This window comes from Dipodomys spectabilis, unplaced genomic scaffold (genome assembly GCF_019054845.1).
Source record: "Dipodomys spectabilis isolate Male_0828 unplaced genomic scaffold, ASM1905484v1 ptg000036l, whole genome shotgun sequence".
Taxonomy (NCBI): domain Eukaryota; kingdom Metazoa; phylum Chordata; class Mammalia; order Rodentia; family Heteromyidae; genus Dipodomys; species Dipodomys spectabilis.
In genome coordinates, this window is record NW_024870713.1 from 4,813,683 (window position 1) to 4,834,826 (window position 21,144).

The following is a 21,144-nucleotide window of genomic DNA, read 5'->3' on the forward strand; positions in this document are numbered from 1 at the left end:
AGTGGTAGAGCGCTAGCCTTGAGCTGAAGAGCTGAGGGACAGTGCCCAGGCAGAGTTCAGGCCCCATGACCAGACCCCCCCCCAAAAAAATTAAGAATAAAATAAGGAGGCAAAGGATTTATACACTGAAAAGTACAAAATATTGGCAAAAGGAAAGACACTCAGGGTTATAGATTGGAATTTTAGTATGTTAAAATGTTTATACTACTCAAAATAATCTACAATGAAGTCCTCAATGACACTTAAAAAATAAGAAAAAAAATTTTAAAATTTATATGGAACCACAAAAGACTCCAAATAGCTAAAAAAATTTTGAACAAGAAGAGCTAAGCTGATGGTATCAAATTTTTGTTTTTTAAAAATATATTACAAAGCTATAATACAAACAACTAAAAGGTCCTGGCTTATAAATAACACATAGATCAATAAAATAAAATAAAGATCTCAGAAATAAACTCAGACAAGCAAGGAAAACTGATTCTCACCAAGGTTGCTAATGGTATAGACTGAAAAAAAATACAGTTACTTCAAAAATTATCAGAAAAACTAGATGCAAAGGAATGATATCTGATGTTTATGCCATGTACAAGTCAACTAAAAATGAATTAAGGACTTACTCATAAACTTCCAAGCTGTAAAACTTCTAAAGAAACAGTGGAAAATCTTCTTGACATTGGCCTTGACAAGGATTTCTTGGATCTGATACCACAGCTGTGGGCAGCCAATGTGAAAATAGCCAAATGGTTCTAAGTCAAATGGAAATGCTCCTTCCCAGCAACTGAAAAGCCAACAAAATGTGGACAAGTTGTTTGCAAATGTCCACTACCAAGAATATAAATGGGGCTTGTACAACTCCATAAACCTGATTTTTACGTGGCAAAAGAAATAGGTAGTTTGACAAGAAATGTACTCACTACAATACATATGCGTCTGTAACACCTCTGTACATCACCTTCACAATAAAGTCCAATTTAAAAAAAATAGGTAGTTCTCCCAAAAAAAGACATATAAATGACCTGCACTGTATAAAATTTACTAAATACCACTACTCATCAAGGAGATACAAACCAATACTATACTGAGATATTATCTCACACCTTTTAGATTGACTATTGTACTAAGTAACATACTTTGAATCAACAGAGATCACAAATAGTGCAAATCTTTAGAAAGCAAAAAATATTTGGCAAAATAAAACACCAGGAAGCAGGTACTTCAATGGGGTGGGGTAGAGTCAAGGGGAAAATCATAGATAAATGAAGAGGAGAAGGAGTGGGGAGAAAATCAGACAGGAATCCAATGTATATCCTGCAAAATTAATGAGTGAGAGGTCGGGTGCCGGTGGCTCATGCCTGTAATCCTAGCTACTCAGGAGGCTGAGATCTGAAGATTGTGGTTCAAAGGCAGCCTAGGCAGGAAAGTCTATGAGACTCTTATCTTCAACAAACCACTTAGAAAACCGGAAGTGGCACTGTGGCTCAAGTGGTAGAGCACTAGCCTTGAGCTGAAGAGCTGAGGGACAGCGCCCAGGCCCAGAGTTCAAGCCCCACGACCGACAAAAATGAAAGAAAGAAAGAAGGAAAGAAAGAAAGAAAGAAGAAGAAGAGTGAGGGAAGGGGTGAGTAGGTGAGTAGGGAGGGATGGATGAGAATGTTAAAAAGGGGTGACATTGATCAAGATCTATTGAGTTCATAAACTGCTTTTTGAAATGGCAACTACTTAATGATAATAAAAATAAATAATTTAAAAAGCAACAGTTTAATCTTTGCAAAGATGTAGAAAACATAAACAATGGGTTGGAATGTGAATTGGTAGATCATTTATATAAAACACTATATTCCTCAAAGAAAATAAAATTGGAAATACCGTATGGCTTAATAACCCCACTTCTGGGTACAACCATAAGAACTGAAATAAGGATCATGTTTATTGAGGTATTTTGCACAATAACTTTCAGTGGTGTGAATTCCAAGGCTTCCCCACTCATGATTAAGCAGAGACATGTACCTATGGCTATCTCTTCTTATAAATAAATAACCATCTACATACGTCCCTTAAAAGTCTGTCTCAGATTTCCTTTCATTGTTGTCCTTTACACTTGCCCCAGGTAAGAGGTTGAGTTTTGTAGCTGGTTCCTGCTTAGGATGATTTTTTTAAAAATAAACATAATGCAGAAAAATCTGTAAACTAGGCCTCTATGTGTTAATCTTCTTCAGTGATTTAGTGATAGGTAGACCTCCTTAAGACTGAATATGGACAGGGAGAAAGAGAGAGAAAGAGAGAGAGGTAATGTATCAGTAACAGGGCTTTAGGCATTTGAGCTACTTCCTCCTAGAATTAACTCGTACCTTCAAGATCTGTTGAAGCTTTATTTCCCTTTCCCTTCCATTTGATGATTGAGTTCCTATGTATCTCTACCTTCACTGCAGAGTATGTGAAATGACACCCAGTTAAAGATGAGCAACTTACATTACATGATCACTTAGTAGCCTTGGCCAAGACTAACACCTATTAACAAGCTATAATCTTTTTCTCCAAAGGACTCAATGATAGCAGGACTTTGTGCCAAACTAAAGGTCTTCTCTGCGATTAACCCCTAAAGACCCAACAAGACTCCAAAGACCATCACCATACACTACTGAGATTTGAAGCACTATCAAGTCCTCTAGAGTCTAAAAGAAGCCCCAAATAACTATGTGGCAGACAAGTCACAGTGTTCTCGTTGGGATTTATAACTATATTCCTCCACTGACCATTCTACATTCCTTGGCCTCTAGAAAGCACATCAGTTGGCTGTGGTTTCTAGCCAGATAGGATAATTCCAAACCTTGTTCTTGGCATTTATAACAGCCTCCTTCTATTCTGAGGCCCACTAGGCACTGGTAGGTTTCCAGGTTACAGAGTGAAAGGATTGAAATAATTTATCATAGCAAGGTATATGTTACTCCACACCCAGAGAATCCCTAAAGCATTGTGACTTTATCCTAATGATAGTTTCACCAGAGACAAATGATGTATATTTGATCCTGAGAGAGTCCTCAAGATGTCTGACCCTTAGGTAAACTTACCTTGTCCTTTGAATTTTGAAAGGATTAATTTCCCACACTCAGTGTGACAAATATTCTTCTCATGTGTCTAAAGCAATGGTCAGCAAACTTTTTCTGTTGAAGTCTAAACAGAAAACAAATCAGACTTTGTGGGCCTTGTAACTCACTTCGTTGGTTTCTCAGCTCTTTCACTGTAGTAGGAAGGCAGTCATAGATAATATGGAGATGTAGAAGTAGCTGTGCTTCAATGAGTATTAGAACAAATATTAGGAGAACTTTGGTCATGGCTGGCTGTCCTCTGGTCTAGAGGAGCCTATGTTCCTACTTAACATGCCCAGTCTGTATAACACATAGGTAGGAAGAAGTATGATTTCTTGTGGAATAAAGATCTCTCAAGTATCTCTCAATCTAGAATAAGACTGGGGAGTTGGTATAGTCCTGTGGTAGAACAGTGAATGTATGTTGCTCGTTTGTCAAAGGAAAGTGAACGTTTAATGGAGTTAAGAGGAATATCAATATAGTAGTCTTTACAAATAAAAAGAATATGAAGGGAAAAAGCATCTGACAGATCACTGCTGTTTAGCGGCATCCAGAAAATGTTCTCGCAATTAAAACAGTATGAAGAAATACCTGCAGTTTGAATTGCTACTTCATTAAATTTATGACAATCCACTGTAATTCTGGAAGACACATCTATTTGTTTTCTGTACTGATCAAATATTATTACCTGAATAGGGATATAAGAATTTACAAATCATGTGTCTTTGATAGTGGAGTTGTTTCCAAAAACATTGCCAGGAACACAGCACTGCTTTTAACTCACAGAAGTTGTATGATATACAATTATGAGAATTGGTTTAAAATGTCTCTGTAAGTCTATAGTTTTCCTATCTGATTCACAAGCCTGAAGTCCACATAGAACAGAGTTGGGAGAGGTTGCTCAAGTGTAACGCAGTGGTAGAACACATGTAGTATGTACAAGGCCTTGGGTTATAGCCTCAGTACCACAACACTAAAGTTATGTATGCATTTAAGCTGTACAACATGATGATTTCATATTGTATAGATTGTTATCTGATTACCAGGATCAAGCTAATGAATACTGTCTTCAACTTGCAGTTATCTGATCTCTCTTTGCTTTTTCTGATGAGATCATTTAAGATCCACTCTCAGCAAGTTTCAAGTAGGTAATATAGTTTTATTAAATATGTTTTGTAGGAGGCATTTATGCTCGCAGACTTACTCACCTTGACATTGTTTCTACCCCGTGACCAATGTCTGTCTATTCTTCTCCCCTCACCAGATAGTTGCTATCCTATTCTTAACTCTTGTAACTTGAACTCTTTTAGGCACTCTGTGTATGTGAGATCAAACATCAGTCTCTCTGTGTCTGGCTTATTTCACTTAGCATGATGTATGAATATTGCTGCAAAGAACACAGAATTATAAGTATCTCTTTGCCATATTGATCATCAGTTCTTGGGAGAAATACCCAAACTGGTTTTGCTACAGAGAGGAAGTCCTATTTTTCATTTTTGGAGAAACCTTCTTACTGTTTTACATATAGTGGATGTACCAATCCTTTTTCCCCTTCACTTTGACACCATTTATTTTTTTTTTTCCTTTTTAAAAATATACAGTAACCCATTCTAAAATAGATGATGTGCCATTTTACTGTCTTTTGACTTTCATCTTCCTTATAACTAAGGGTCTTTACCCACTTTTTAATCTGGTTGTTTAGAGGGTTGTTTTGTTTTTGCTATTGAGTTATATGAGTTATTTGTATATTTTGGGGATTACTTGTTTGTTAAATTTATGGTTCACAAACACTTTCTTCTTTCCATAGGTTGCACTTTAATTTTGTTGATTATTCTGTTTATGTGCAAGAGTCTTTAGTTTGATATAGTCCTACTTGTTTATTTTTGCTCTTGCCACTTGTGATTTTTCAATGTCATATCCAAGAAACCATTGCCAAATTCATTTTCCCTGTATAATTTTAGAAGTTTTTCAAGTTATCTTTAAGACTTTAATCCCTTTCAAGTTAATATTTGTTTATAGTATAATGGTTCAATTTCATGCTTTTGCATATGAATATCCAGTTTTTCCAGCTTTGTTTATTGAAGAGATTATCCATTCCTCATTGTGTATTCTTTGTGTCTCTGCCAGCCTTGACCTCTGGGCAGTGGGACTACAACCAGACTGTAGCTAAGAGGCTCTGCTCCAAGTCACTGGGCTCCTCCCCCAGGTATTCAGAGTGATGAGTATTAACTCATACTATGTTTATCTACTTGTGTTCTGTCAATAATTTTTGTTTTGTATATCAGACTTTTGCTTGTTAGGTGTCAACTCATTTAGGATGACATCCTCCATAAATTTGGCTTTCTTTTGTGTTTTTTAAATAAAATCTCTCTCTTAAATTCTAACAATACTGTCTTGGACTCTTCATTGTATCACATCCATTGGAGCTTTTCTATGATTAGGGTTTGCATACTTACATGCAAATCCTGTGTTGGTGTTTGTATTTATCCACATATTTACCATTTCCAAAGTTCATATATATATACATATATATGCTAATAATACTATCAATTTTCATGTTAAAATGTCTTTTTTGCCTTTGCTTTTCTAGGTTAAATTTATTTATTTATTTTTGGCATTACAGGAGTTTGATTTCAGGGTCGAAGCAAGTGTTCTGCAAGCCACACACCTCCAGTGCTTGTGGCCTTTTTTAAAGCCTGAATTACTTCGTATAAGAAAACAATAGTCAATATTCTCTTTGCTATCTTGGGCATACATTGTCTTTTATTCTTTTATCATTAATTTATAGCTATTTTCCTCTGGAATTTATTCATCATTATAAATGCTACATATTTATTCTGAACTATGTTGTAAACTTTTAGGGAGGAGTTTTGAAACTTTTACTAGTAGGAAATTGATTTTGTAGGATATTAACCCTCCTCCTCCTTTTCTTCCTCTTCTTCTTCCTTCTTCTTCTGCAATGGCAATAGAGTTTGAGCTCAGAGATTACCTAGGCAGGTACCCTACCACTTGAACTAAGACTCCAACTCTTATTACCTTTCTTATTTTTCAAAAAAAGAAGGAAGGAAGGAAGGAAGGAAGGAAGGGAGGAAGGGAGGGAGGAAGGAAGGGAGGAACGAAGGAAGGAAGGAAGGAAGGAAGGAAGGAATTGTTTTCCAAACTAATTCATGCTGCACTCACCACCAGCCATTATGTGGGCAATTGTCCATTATTAATAATATTTGGTGTCATAATATTTTTGATATTTAAGTGATGTAATTAAGTGAATAAGTAGTTTTAATTTGAAGTTCCCTCATCTTTTCATATGCTTATGTGCTATGAATAAGTGTTGAATAAATCAGTTAACATTAATTGTGGCATATAAAGTATGTCCTCAAAATATATATTAATCTCAAGTGTACAAGGATGATTTAATAAATAAGGCCACATGTAGGGTATATACATATTCCTTCAAATATTTTAGAAACATTAAAGACATGCAGTTATATAATTTATTCAGCAATCAGTAATGAGAAGTTAATTATGAATTTCCCATGTTTTAGGAAATCAAGAAATGTACTTTTCCATAAATCATGCCTCAAAAAGAAATGTAGTGAAAATTAGAAAATGTTTAGGTAAATAATTACAAAACTATAACATATAAAATCTGTGGGGCTGGGCATGGGTGGCTTGTATTCCAGAGACTGAGATCAGAGGATCACGGTTTGAAGCCAGCCCAGGCAAGAAAGTCTGTGAGATTCTTATTTTCAGTAAACTCAGAAAAAAAAGCCAGAAGAGGCAATATTGCTTGTGGTAGGGTGCTAGCCTTGAGCAAAAGAATCTCAAGGACAGTGCCTAGGTCCAGATTTCAATCCCCAGGATTGGCAAAAAAAAAAAAAAAGTCTGTGGGATGTGCCAAATCTATGCCTACAAAAGAATATACCGTTTAACTGTGTGGATTAGAATGGAGGAGTGCTCAGACACAGCAGTGCTATGAGCCAGTATCTCAAGTAAGAAGAAGTAGAAACACAATAAATGTAATGGAAACAAAAATGAATGCAAGTAAAAAAATGCAACAGAAAATATTTACATAGAAAGTGAAGGTAAAATAGAATAAAAATACTGAAAGTTTGTTTTAAAGAAAATGAGAATCAATAAGAAAAACAATAAAATTAAAATGATCAAAAGCAGAAAAGATAGATTATAAACTGTAAGTGAATAAAATGAGAAACAAGAGACCAGGGAAAAATATTGTAAATCACCTGTTTGCTAGAGGAATGCATCCAGAATATAAAAAGAGAAAAAATAGCAAAAAGAAACAAACATTCCAATGGAAAAAGTGCTTAGACCATATTTTTACATTTCTAATTATTATAGGTTTTAAGTTATGTAAATCCTAAAAGCTTTAATTATTAAAATGTTATATATGTACAAAACATGTGGTTACATTTTTGAAAAATTGACCAAAAACTACCTACTCATGGTGGGTTTTTCTTTTTATTCTTTTTTTGTCCGTTGTGGGGCTTGACCTCAGGGCTCTACCACTTGAGCCACAGTACCCACCATTGCAGGTTTTTGAGTGGTTAATTGGAGATAAGAGTCTCAGGAGGGCCTTTCTGCCAGAGCTGGCTTTGAACCACAATCCTCAGATCTCAGCCTCTGAGTAGTTAGGATTACAGGCCCAGTTATTAATGCCCAGTTAAGATTTTCTCTTAATCCTACTTCTCTTCTGAAGAATGTGTTGATAAAATAAACACTCCTTCTTTGAATGGCACGTATTTAAAGGTCACTTTCATATTTTCTCCCAAGTTCTGTTGCCTATATCATTTTATTTTTAGATCATTTTCCATCCTGCCTTGAACTTTACTACAGCACATTGTAGGAGGCCTTCTCAATCAGAGAAGGTAGGAATAGTTGGTACTCACCCCATCATTCTCCACCTGGAGATTCACAACTTAGTGCAATTGTGTAACATACGCTAGCTTCAGTCCTACTTTCCTGAGCTTTGGCTGCTTTGCTTTCAGGAAAGTATTAAAATAACAGAGGAAGTGAAATATCACTTTGCTCCTTCAAATTATACACAAACTCTGCTACATTAACCACTTTGACTTTTTCCTCTAGATCATTTCTATCAGCATCCAAACATGATACCATATGTCCATTTTTCCTCCCAAACCAGAAATCCCAAAATTTAAAACAACCATCTTTCTTAAAAAAAATAACCTCTTCTGTTCTTGGGGGGGGGGGGGGGGGAAATGGTGACTTTCACCCGTGGCCTGAGTTGCCTCCGCCTTTGCCAACCTCAGGTCCCGCAGGATGCCCTCGCTGCCCCTCGGCTTCGAGCCCCCAGCTCCCTAGGACTTGGAGCCCCGGAGTTTGACTGAGTAGCGGGAGATGCTGAGGCGCCAGGAGAGACTTTTACCAAGGAACAGAAAATGCATTTGCAGATTGCCCGACAAAGGGAAAAGGATCTTTTGGCACCGTTGACAAACTGAAAGCTGCTATTGCAGAACGTGAAGAGGTTAGAGGAAAAAGTGAACTGTTTCATCCTATTCGTTTCGACTATAAGCTAAGGCAAAAAGCAATTTCAGGAGTTCATGTGGGTGGAGATAAGCCCCAGAATTCTGTCCAGAGACTTGATACTCCATCACCAGTTCCTGGCTGTTCCCCTGTGGCTAGGATCAAAAGTCATCTAAAACAACCTCCAGAAAGCAGGGACTTTGCATCCTGCTCACACAGGCCACGAAGACACTCTGGAGGCTGAGGACTCAGTGAGCAAGGGCCCAGCTTCCAGCAGCCGAGAAGGGACCTTCCTTGTCTGGAGCTATTGAGCATCTCTCCCAGCACTGTGCTTCAGACTGAGAAGACATTTCCTACAGCCTTGACAACCTATTTATTGACGGGTTAAAAAGAATCACGCTGGCAGATCAAGTTGAACACAATTCAGAGGAAAACCTGAGTGCTGAGAATTCAACAGTCCTTTGCAGTGGGACTCCTAAGAAGCCTCATCACATGGAATGCTAGAAATGCAAGCACCGAACCCAGTGCCCCTGCCACATACATTTAAAACTAACCTGTTGCCATCACAGAAGAGCAGCATCTTGGTGACATCACTGCAGCGAGACTCCTACCACTTCACCATTTGCCTACACAACTGCTCTCCGTAAAGGAGTCCTTGGCGCTTCAGAAACAGAATTATGAGGAGATGCAAGCGAAGCTCGCAGCACAAAAATACTAGCTGAAAGACTGAATATTAAAATGCAGAACTATATCCAGAAGGGAAGTGTTTGGGGAAATACCGAGAAGTAAAGGATGAAGATGATGAGCAGTCCTCTGATGATGGATTCTGAAGATGGGAACGGGAATAATCTAAGCCTCTGACTGTCAAGATGCTATTATCTTACATCAAACTTCCAAGCAAGCATCAAGATCAGTGTCAGACATTGAGGGTTAATTTTTATAAAGTTACGCAAAAGTAACTACAAGAAGCTACAATAGAAAGCCCATTGATCTTTCAGGAGATGATTTTTATATGTTTGAAACGTTTAATATCTGAGTATTGTGTTTAACCAGGTTGTATTAAAGTTTTGCAATATGCTGTGCACTTGTCTGATATTTTATTATGTAGTAAAGCACATTGGTGCATTTTTTCCTTTAAGTCAAATGAAAGCAGTTATTTTTGTTTTTTCCTTATTTTTACCTCTATTAAATGGCATTTATTACATGTCGTTTGGTGTAATATTTGGTTGTTCCAGACACCGAGTATGAGTTAGGAAGAAGTAGTTCCCTTCTTTTTTGTAATGAAGGGTGCAGTGGAAGGAATTGGAGGCATGTTTTCTTGGAATTAGTAAGATGTGGGTGTGAAATGCCCAAGAAGTACTCAAAAAACACTCCACAAATGTTTGTCTCCTCCTGTCATCTTAGGAAGACTGTCCGCTTACCCCTGCTTACAATAAGCAGCAATCTGAGAAGTTGCTGGAGGGCTGAGGGTCTTTCTAGGGGACCAGAGTTGCCTGCAGTAACTGAAGGTAGGCGTAATATTTGGGGTTTACTTGACCTGAGTTCTTTGCCTACACCAATGGTAGTTCCGTGTGTAGAGCTCCATGTTTGGTAAGGAAACCATTCATTTTAAAGTTAAAATTTTGAATGGTCAGTACATCACTTTTATTACCCCAAAGAGGCTTTTATAAGCTGTAGAAACTTCTATCTCATATATGTACATGTTGTTTTAAATGATTATATGGTTGTCTCCAGAGAAATTAACATGTTATGAGAAAATTTCTTTGTCTAAAATATGGGATCTTTAAAAGTATTGAAATGAAAAATAAAACAGTGATTAGAGCAACTTCAAAAATGACAGGAAGAGATTTTTCAGTCATTAATATATTTTCCATTCTTTTGGGATTTGCTTATGTCAGTTCAATCTCTATTTTCTGTAAGATAGCACAGAAAGGTACAGGTAAAGAAAATAGGTTTATTCAGCTCAGATTTGGGGAGCTGAAAGTCCAAGATGAACAATCTTGGTCAACTTTCTGGTGTGTGGTAAGGGCCTTTGGGTAAATAGTATTGTATTGGCAGCAGTATTTACAGAAGTGATCATATCGTGAGAGGAGCTCAGGAGCCAGAAATGTTCTTATGATAATCTGTTCTCAGGTTAGTTACCATAACTAACTAGGGCTAGTTCTCTAGAGTCCCCATTTCAGGGGACCTAGTCACATCCCAGAATGTCCTACCTCTAAATAGCTATCTATCTGTCTGTCTGTCTGCCTATCTATCTATCTATCATCCATCTATTCAGTTAGAGACAAGGTCTCACTGTAGCTTCAGCTAATCTTGAAATCATGATCCTTCTGCCTCAGTCTCCCCAGTTCTGGGGTTACAGGTATGTGTGCCACCATACCCAGCCAGGCCTCACATTTTAAAGGTTCCATCGCCTCAACAATGTCATTCCAGAGACCATATTTTGGTTTATGAACCTTTGGTGCTTCACTCAAAGCATGTCCAAGCAGAGTGCTGACCCCACCTAAATCATTCTTCTCAGTATCACCCCTAATTCCCCCATTGCCATATGCTTGTCCACTCACTTGTCAATGAACCCCTCAGTTGTTTGCATATCTTCATCTTTGTGATGCTTTAAATCATTTATAACTGTTCCATTTAGTAGTGTTAAGTAGACAGACATTGTTGCATACCTGACATACTTAGGACTTTTCCATTTTGCAAACCTGAATCTCTACAGCCATTAAACTCCCAACTACCTTTCTGTTTTTGTCAATTATTTCTACAAGTCAGACTACTGTAGATAATTCATATAAGTTGAATCACACAGTGACCATGATTTCAATTTTTCAACATAAAATGATACCACATACTAATAAATCAAGAGAGTCACAAGTCACAAGATGCATGCGAAAGCTTTCCTATCATCAACAAAACAATTCATTTAAAAGCAGGAGAGATGGCTTAATCTCAAACAGGGAAAGACATTTCAAAACAAAGAGAAGCTGTTGTGATTAATTCACACATTAAACAGACTCTCATTAAGATATAGTGTCACAGTTCAGAGTTCCAGAGCGCCTTCTTTCTTAATGGCACAGAACTAATAGCATATCGTACAAATTATGTCATGCTAGATTTAAAAAAGAAGACATTAATACTGACATGTATTAGAGTAGACCCCCACTTTTAAGGGTGTGTGTGTGTGTGTGTGTGTGTGTGTGTGTGTGTGTGTGTGTGTTGGAAATGTACTGATCTGATGGTTCTTGGCCTCTTATACTTTCACAAAACCTTAGGAAACAATCTACTAAGTTTCACTAAGAAGAAACTCTATTGATCAAGATCCACTGTTTTCCTAAACTGCTTTGTTAAATGGCAACTCTTTTGTATAACTACCTAAAGATAATAAAATTTAAAAAAGAAGAATAAATTAAATTAAATTCTCAATTAGTTGGAACTACATTGAACCAATAATTTGGTTTAAATTGAATTATATATTGAATATTTCTCCACGTTGAAATATCTTCCTACATTTCAACAGATCATTATAATTTTCTACATAAAGTCCATGCATAACTATTATGATTTGAATTGTATCCCTTTAAAACAGATTTTAAAGTCTTAAATTCCAATATTTGTGAACATGACCTTATTTAAAAGATTATTTGCTTATCAAATCATGTTAAGATGGGGTCAAACTCAGAGCAGGCCTAAATGTAGCATAACTGGTATCCCAAAGGAAGAGTTACAGACACACAAAGAGATGACACTGTGAAGATGCAGTGGTCAGAGTTGAGCTGCCATAAGACAAAGAATGCCCAGGGCTGTCAGAATGGACGAATTGAAGAGTCCTTCAACAAAAATTTAATAACGAGCATGGTTTCCAGCACTTAACTTCCAACTTCCAGCATCTGATATGAATAGAGTATCTATTTCTCTCTCTTTTTAACCATTTAACAAAATCATTCATGAATACAGTAGATATTGATTGATGTAACCCCTTTCAATGTTCTCACTCATCCTCTACTTCTTAATTTTGTAAGTTATACATGGGACTCTTGACTATATTTCCCCCTCTTGTATTGTTTTCAAAGTATTTTGTGGCACTTTCTGAGCAATACTGGATAACTAATAAAGACCTCTGTTGGATTGATTCTTAAGAAGCTCACCATTTTTTATGTTGTATCAAATGACATCTTATTTTTACTGCATTTTATCTATGGATAGCAAATAAAAAGGCCATTGAATTTTTTATTGATCTGGTATTTTTATTACTTGAATAATTTGCATTCTTTTGAGTTTGTCTATGAATTGAACAAAACTTTGGTTATTTTCCCTTTCTGATACTTCTATGTTGTATTTTTCTAATTTTGTGCACTGGTTAGGATTTTTCAGGACAAGGTGGAGTTTTAAGAGTGATAGCAGGTATAGGTATTTGTATATTTTTCAGATTTAAAACAGAATTTTTTACTTTTTTTACTTAGTGTATATTGAATCTCATGACTGCATTCATTCACCCTTCCTCCATCCATTTCCTGTGCCTCTTTTGCCTCCACAAAAGACTAAAAAACAACAAAAACAAAAACAAACAATACCTACAACATCACCAATAAACAATATTTTTAATGGCTCACCTTAAAATAGAACATTGTAGAACCATTTTTGTAAATGTCATTCTTCAAATAAAAACACATTTTAAAATGTTTAGTTTACTCAAACAGCTCATCAGCAAAAAAGGATGAACTTTCTACCAAATACTTTTCTGCACATAACAGACACCCATAACTCATGCATTTTCCCTTAGTACAGAATAAAATATACTGAAAGTGTTATATCACTTAGAACCTCTGAAATAAAATGAACTAATTTTGATGTGTTCATCTTTTTCATCTGTGAAGTTCATTTTGTAAGTATTTTTTGGCATTTTTAGTTTCTTTTCCATGTGTGAGATTTACTTGCAATTATTGTATTTTTTGTGTTATTGGTATCAAATTTGTTATAGCACTGTCACAAAATATAATGAAAAATATATTCCCTATTTTTATGAATTCCAGAAAAATTCCACATAGGTAGAGAGGCAAGTCTAGCCCTTCTATGTTCAACAAAGTTCACCATTAGAAGTTACCTGAGACTGATTTAATTTTGCTAGTGATTCTAACTTCTTCATGAGTCAGTCATTTACCATATCTTATATTTTTTAAAAGTTATTTTACATATGTTCTCAAATGTTGTGCAATTTATAATGTTTCTCATCTTTAAATCCCTAATGTGGTTGTTTTGCATACACTTTTTTCTAAGTATCATTTGATTATACGTCCTCTGGAAATTAATCACTAACAAGTTTGCACTATTAATCTTTATAAAAATATTAACTGTTTGATTTTATGATTTTCTTTATCATACAATTTTTATTTTCAGTTAATTTCTGTTCCTATCTTTATGATTTCTTTACTTGTTCTTTTTCTTTATCTATTTCTCTTTTTGTCTGAAATTGGATGTTAAACATTTTTTTTATTAGCAATTTATCTGTCATTTGAACTAAGGAGCTGGAACTTGGTAAAAGAATGCTTTCCAATCAGTAGTTCCTCTAAACCTTTGTTATTTTTCAGATAGGGTCTCATGTTTTTCCCCAGCCTGACCTTGGAACAAAATCCTCCTACTGATGCCTTCCTTGGCACTGGGATTACAGGTCTGAACTATATCTCATTTGGCTTATTTGTTGAAACACTTTTCCCAATCTCTGACTTCTGAGTAATTGAACTATTAAATGAAAACCACTGTCACCAGCAAATGTTCTTTTTTTTTTTTAACTATAAAGCTTTTAACTAATAAATCTGCTAAATAATTCCTCAACTTCATTATGCAAATTTTGATGCATAATGTTTTCACAATTAATTTGAAGTTGATTTTGCTTCTATGATAATTTTCCCTTTGAGTCATTTTCTGAATTTTCAAATGAACTTTACATTCATTTGCAACTTAAATATAATATTCAATTGCTTGTAGTCTTTATGAAAACAAACCCATGAAATTTCTTGGGATTCATTTTACATCCTGACACATGATACATTTTTGCAGATTTTCCAAGACAGTTTAAAATAAACATTTATTCTCCAGCTGTGCCTTTCAGGTTGAGCTTATAAATTGTGCTACTGAAATTATCTAAGGTCTTTCTGATACTTTTTATGATCAATTAATTACTAAGAGAAGGGATGTTCATCCACGATGGAATAACTGGTACCTTACAAATTCTCCTGAGAATATTTTATAGTTAAAAATGTAGTAGAAATAAAAAGCAGTGTATGATATCACAAAGTGACATAGTCAAGAGCTGTAGGATGAGGTACTAGAGTGAAGGAAAGTACGTTGACTTCCTTCGTCTGTTCATCACACATTACCCTAGGAAATTTGATAGTCAGGATTTGTAACAAATCCCCCAAAGGGAATAGAAACCTGGACTTTGCCATAGTATTCCTGGACTGAAGAATAAAATGGAAACCAGGACTTGATAATCCCATTGCTAAAGCAGAAAAATACTATAGAGATATGAATATGAAGTTCTGTATCTACATTCTCCCGAGACAAGAATCAGCTCCTCTGTTGAACCCTCAGAGAGCATGGACTAAGAAATCAAAACTACATCCTACATCAGCTAATGTTGAGATTTTTTTGACATTGATGGAGGCTTAAAATTAATATTGTGTCATAGTCAGAGTGTGTCTAAATTAAGCTAATAACAGAATTTTTCCAATAATTTTTGTCACACTTTTATGGTTTCATTTGCCGTTACAACTCTGACTCATTTGCAATTTATCCTAGCAGAAGATCCATAAAAGACTTTGGTTTTGCCATCTGGCTCTCCATTTGCTTCCAAAACATTGAGTTAATAATTAACTTTTCCTGCAGACTTGAGATGCTGCTTTTGTTGTAAACAAAATGATGTCTTTGGGGAGTGGGGCAGTTCTGGGGCTTGAACCCAAGAATTGGGTACTATCTGTGAGATGTTTTTTGTTCAAACCTAGCAGTCTTCTACAACTTGACTTGTGACTTTTATTTATATTTTTGGTGGTTAATTGGAGGTAAGAGTGTCACTGGCCTTTCCTGCTGGGACTGGCTTGAAACACTATTCTCAGATCTCAGCCTCTCAGCTAAGGTTATGGGTATGAGCCACTTGCAGCTGGCCAAAGTGGGAATCTTAAATATAATCTCAAACCTTAGTCAGGCATTTTATACTCCAACTCTCTCTCACTCTGTCTCTTCTACAGAATTTCTTTCCCATTGTAATCAGTAATGATATAATTTGCCCCATTATGTAGACTAAAACTTTGTCTTCACCCTTCACTTCTCCATCCTCTATATTTTGTACTCATTATTTTTACAAATTCCCTCTAGTTGAGTCTCCCACAGAAATATACACAGAATCTGACTATTTTCATTACTTCCACTGTTGGTTTGTGTCCAAGCTTTTACCAAGTACACTTAAATATTCCCTCAGCTTCTATTCATGGCCCCTTTTATAATGCACCCTAATCTAGTTTGTACACTGCAATCAGAATGGTATTTTTATAAAACATAAATTAACTGAGAGCTTTTTAATGGCTTTCCAACACGCTTAGAATGAAGTATTTATCATGACCCTGTGTGATTAAGTGCTCATCTTCTAAGCATTCTTTCCAGCTTCATCTATTCATTCTTTTTCAAAACCTCCTGCCCAGAATATCTCTTTGCCTCTGTCCCTTCCTCCTTCCCCCTACCCACTCTGTGTATATGTTAAGTATTCCAGGCATTCTTTTCTCTAAGCTTTTGTAATTGTTCTTGTTTTACCTGTTTTTTTCCTGTCACCTATGGTTCACTGACTCATACCCTAAGGTCAATTTTTCTTGAAAAATTCAGTTCTTAGAAGAGTGTCATATTCTGTTTACTTATTGTGCTTTACTGCTTTTCATTTTTACATAAAATTACAGATGTCTAAAATGATATAGCTGTTCTGAATCTTGGTTGTTTCCGTGGTGATGTTTCCATTCTCATCTCTGAGTTTATTAATTTGGGTGTGTTCTCTTCTTTTTCTGATAAGATTTGCTAAGGGTCTGTCAATTTTGTTAATTTTTTCAAAGAAACAACTCTTTGTTTTGTTGATTCTTTCTATGATTTTTTTGGATTCTAATTCATTTAATTCTGATTTAATTTTAATTATTTCTTTCTGTCTACTGGATTGCTGCTCTTTTTCAAGGAGGTTCAGATGTCTCATTAAATTGTTGGTTTCAGATCTCTCCAATTTGTTGATGTAGGAACTCAGAGCTATAAACTTGCCTCTGAGTACTGCCTTTGCTGTGTCCCAGATGAGCTAGTAATTTGTGTGTTCATTTTTGTTGAATATCATAAACATTTGAATTTCATTTCTAATCTCTTCCATGATCCACTGGTGAATCAACAGTGTGTTGTTCAGCCTCCATGTGTTACAGGACTTTCTTTGGTGGCTTTTGGTGTTGAGTTCTAATTTTATTCCCTTGTGGTCTGAGAGAATGCAAGGTATAACTTCAGTGTTTCTGAATTTGGACAAGTTTGCTTTGTGGCCTAAAATGTGGTCTATTTTGGAAAATGTTCCATGTGCTGCTGAGAAAAATGTGTATTCTGATGCTGTTGGGTGAAATATTCAGTAGATGTCTGCTAAATCTACTTGTTCTATGCAGTTGTTTGGATCTGCGGTTTCTCTGTTGAGTTTTTGCTGAGTTGATCTATCTATTGGGGATAGTGGTGTGTTAAATTCCCCAACAATTAATGTCTTTGGATCTATGTGAGATAACTGATCCAGGTCATTGCCCAGGTCTTCTTTGTACCTATAAAGCTGAGATTTCTCTCTAAAGTTAACTGAATTTATGATGCACCTTTTAGTAGACAGTTACTATTTTATGGAGAATCCTTACATCTTCTTACATTAGTTTATTTCTACATGGCTAGGAATCATTTGCTTCCTCTCTCAGTCACTTTCCATTTAAAAACTCTCTAAATCATTACATCATACTGACTTTTCCTTTAATTACACATAATCTTCTCTCTTCTAGAATAGCCCATAAATCTGATGAAACTCAGGGTCCCCAGTGGTCAATGACATTATCTGCGACCTCAGTCCAGTAATTTAGTCTTTCTAGTTCTGTTTCTACTTTCATAAAACAGAGTAAATAAAAATAGCAACATAGCCGGGCGCTGGTGGCTCACGCCTGTAATCCTAGCTACTCAGGAGGCTGAGATCTGAGGATCGCGGTTCAAAGCCAGCCCGGGCATGAGAGACCGTGAGACTCCTATCTCCAATAAAAAAACCACCAGAAAACCGGAAGTGGCGCTGTAGCTCAAGTGGTAGAGCTCTCGCCTTGAGCTGAAGAGCTGAGGGACAGCGCCCAGGCCCAGAGTTCAAGCCCCACGACCGACAAAAAAAAAAAAAAAAAAATAGCAACACGAAGGCAGCATTCATTACATTTGATCACGTTCATCAAAAAGCTTAACACTTAAGAATGTAGGCCTTAAAGAAATTCCAACTCACCTTGTTATTAAAAGATTCTGATGGCTCTCAACACAAACTTGTTCTTTCATAACTACAGGGGAGCATTTTCACTACAGTGGGATTGCCAGCTAAGTGAAATGAAGAATTACTGACCCTGCTGTTAGGGCTGAATGACAATTCTCTGTTGATTTGGCCTTTTGTGACTATTGGCTCAAGTAACAGATACATTCTCCACAAAAGCATCTTATCTACCAGTATCTTGCCTTCTCTATTACCAGAGGAGAAATGCTTGACTAGCTTTCAGTCAGCTATGAATGTTAGCATGCCAGCAGGGAGAAAGACAGAGCAGTTGGTTCTGTAGCAACGTATTGATTTCTAGATATTAGGCAGACTTTAAACTGTCAAAGATTACATCGAATTCACCAGGATAAATGCTACCATATGGAACTGTTAGGAGCTTAGTTGGTATTTAAAAAAACAAATAAACAAAAACAGAAACAACAACAACAGCAAAACACACCCTGCCATTTGTCTTATGTGATTAAACTTTCACATTGTCGGCTACCATTTTGGAGACATTTCCATTTTGCCATCTGAGCATACTTACTGCCACAGTCTTTTCTCTTAAGTATGGATTGCAACTCAGACCACAATCAGGGTTCCCTTCTTGTGAGCTTCAACCTAGTCTATAATCTAGAATCCACACAATTTGATGTCAAAAATGCTGTAGGCTTAAAATAAAGATTGCATTGCTACAAACAGCAAAATATAGGCATAAGGTAATGATTTACCTAAATGCCTAAATCTGTTTCTCCAGGATCGAATACACTACATAAGTCAAGCAAATAAAGCAACCTCTGAGCTTCGGTTTCCTCTTTTATAAAAAATGTAAACATTACCTGATCTGAGATTGAAGCAAAATGATAGCAAGTTCGCTGTCCATCTGTGTTATATTGTGAGATCCTGTCTCAAACAGAAACATACAGATTTTTAAAAAACATTAAAAATGAAAAGCATGCCAGAAAGATATAGTCTTTCTGCCTCCCCTCTTTTCTCCTTCCTCCCTTCATTTTTGCCTCTTTCCTTACTCTTTTTCTTCAGAGTGCCAACAGACATTTTTGTAAGCACCAAAAAATATGAATGATGATAATGAAAATAGTTAAAAAAGATAATTGATCCATATGCACATTGTAAGCTTCTCAGACTATTAGGGAGATAGGAATAATTATGAAGTGTAGCAATAAAGATAAAGAGATTGACAGCAGAGACTAGAACTGACTAACGTAGGGTTTTAAATCCTTAACATGAAGATGATTCTTGACAAATGAAACATCACAAACAAAACAATGGCTTTGTGAAGAAAGGCCAGGTCTACTCTGTCAGAGAAGTGATTTAGAGATGTCTGTTGACTTTAACAGCATAGTTGATGAACTACTCTATCTCATGTGACAAATATTTGCCCATGCTCTTCTCATGCCAAGTGTCAGATTGTAAGCCTAAAATGTGACATCAACTTTCAATTTTTTACAAGTTGACTTTCTTTATAAGTTGGCTTTTTTATATTCACCGGTGTATTGAAGATGGCCTGTCCTAAGAGTAATGAATTGGTAGTATGTGGGGATGAGTTTCCTAGAGAAAGGAATATACAGAAAAAGAATTTTTAAGAATTTATTATCATATATTAGTTATTCAAGGAGGGTTTGTTGTGATATTCTATAATTTCATACAATGTATTCTATCATCAGTTCAACTCCTCTATCATTCTCCTTTATCCTCTTCTTCCTTCCTCAGACAATTTGAGCTGGTTTTATTGTTTTATTTTTATACATGTATGCAAAGTACTTTGACCATGTTCATCTTCCCTCTTCCTGGTGGTCCCCACATCCTAAGGATCTATTTTACCATGTGGTCTTTGTTTTTTTAGTTTATATTCATTGCACTAAGGGCTTTCACCATGGTATGTTACATTTACATGTATTACATTTTACTCAGAATAATCCCTTAATTGCTCACTCTTTCCCTGTCTCCTCCCTGTCCCTATTGTTTAACAGCTTTCAGTGAGATTTCTTATACCATATTCAAACACAGATGCAATGCATTTCAGTACTAGTTATCCTCCATCAGATTTTTTCCCTGTCATTACTTCCCTCAATATCTAAGTAGGTCTATACTTCTAATCATGTTTTATGTACATAAATATAAGTACATACATATAAAGTACTCTTATTTCCATTTGACATATTATATACATTATTTTATGTATTTTGCCAACTCTCATGTTGCTTCTTGGCTTTTGAGCTGGTCCTTAAATGTGCAGAATATGTTTTCCCTCTGCCCCAAACTTTCACTTCATGTACCCACTGTGTCTCTTCCTACCATGCTTCTAACCTCACAGAAGCATACAAGATAAACGAAGAGGTCAGCCACTGCATCCTGTCATTTTCCAAGCTCTTCTCTTAACTTATTTGTTTCTCTAAGCACTTATTCCCAATTGATATAGCACATGGTGCTCTTTTTTATTTTGTCTCCTGTTTCATGTAAGCTCTATGAGAGCACATTTTAGCCTATTTTATTCAAATAAAGTGTTTGAAAGAGTTGAGAGGGATAGACAAGTGAAGAGAAGAAAGGGAGAGAATATAGTTATAAAATTCAATGCATGTCCTACAAAATTAAGAAAATTGAGGGGAGAAGTTGGGTTAGGAGGGGTAGGGAGAACAATGAAATAGTGATGTTGATCAAGATGCTCTGAATTCATAAATTGATTTGGTGAGTGGCAATTTCTTTGTATAAGTACTTAAACATAATAACATATAATTTAAAAGAGTGAACATTTAGGGCTGGGAAGGTGGCTCAGTGGTAGAGCGCTTGCCTTGCATGCATGAGGCTCTGGGTTCGAATCCTCAGCACCATATAAGCAAAAAGAAAAAAGCTGGAAGTGGCGCTGTGGCTCAAATGAGTGGTAAAGCGCTAGCCTTAAGCTGAAGAGCTGAGGGACAGCACCCAGGCCCAGAGTTCAGGCCCCACAACCAGACCTCCCCCACCCCCAAAAAAAGAGTGAACATTTAGCAAATGACTGCAAACTAT

At 36.1% G+C, this 21,144-nt stretch overlaps 1 pseudogene; it reads left to right on the top strand.

The window, feature by feature from the left end:
* Positions 1–8,381: 8,381 nt before the first annotated feature.
* On the top strand, positions 8,382–9,508 carry LOC122106093 (annotated as a pseudogene).
* Positions 9,509–21,144: the final 11,636 nt, after the last annotated feature.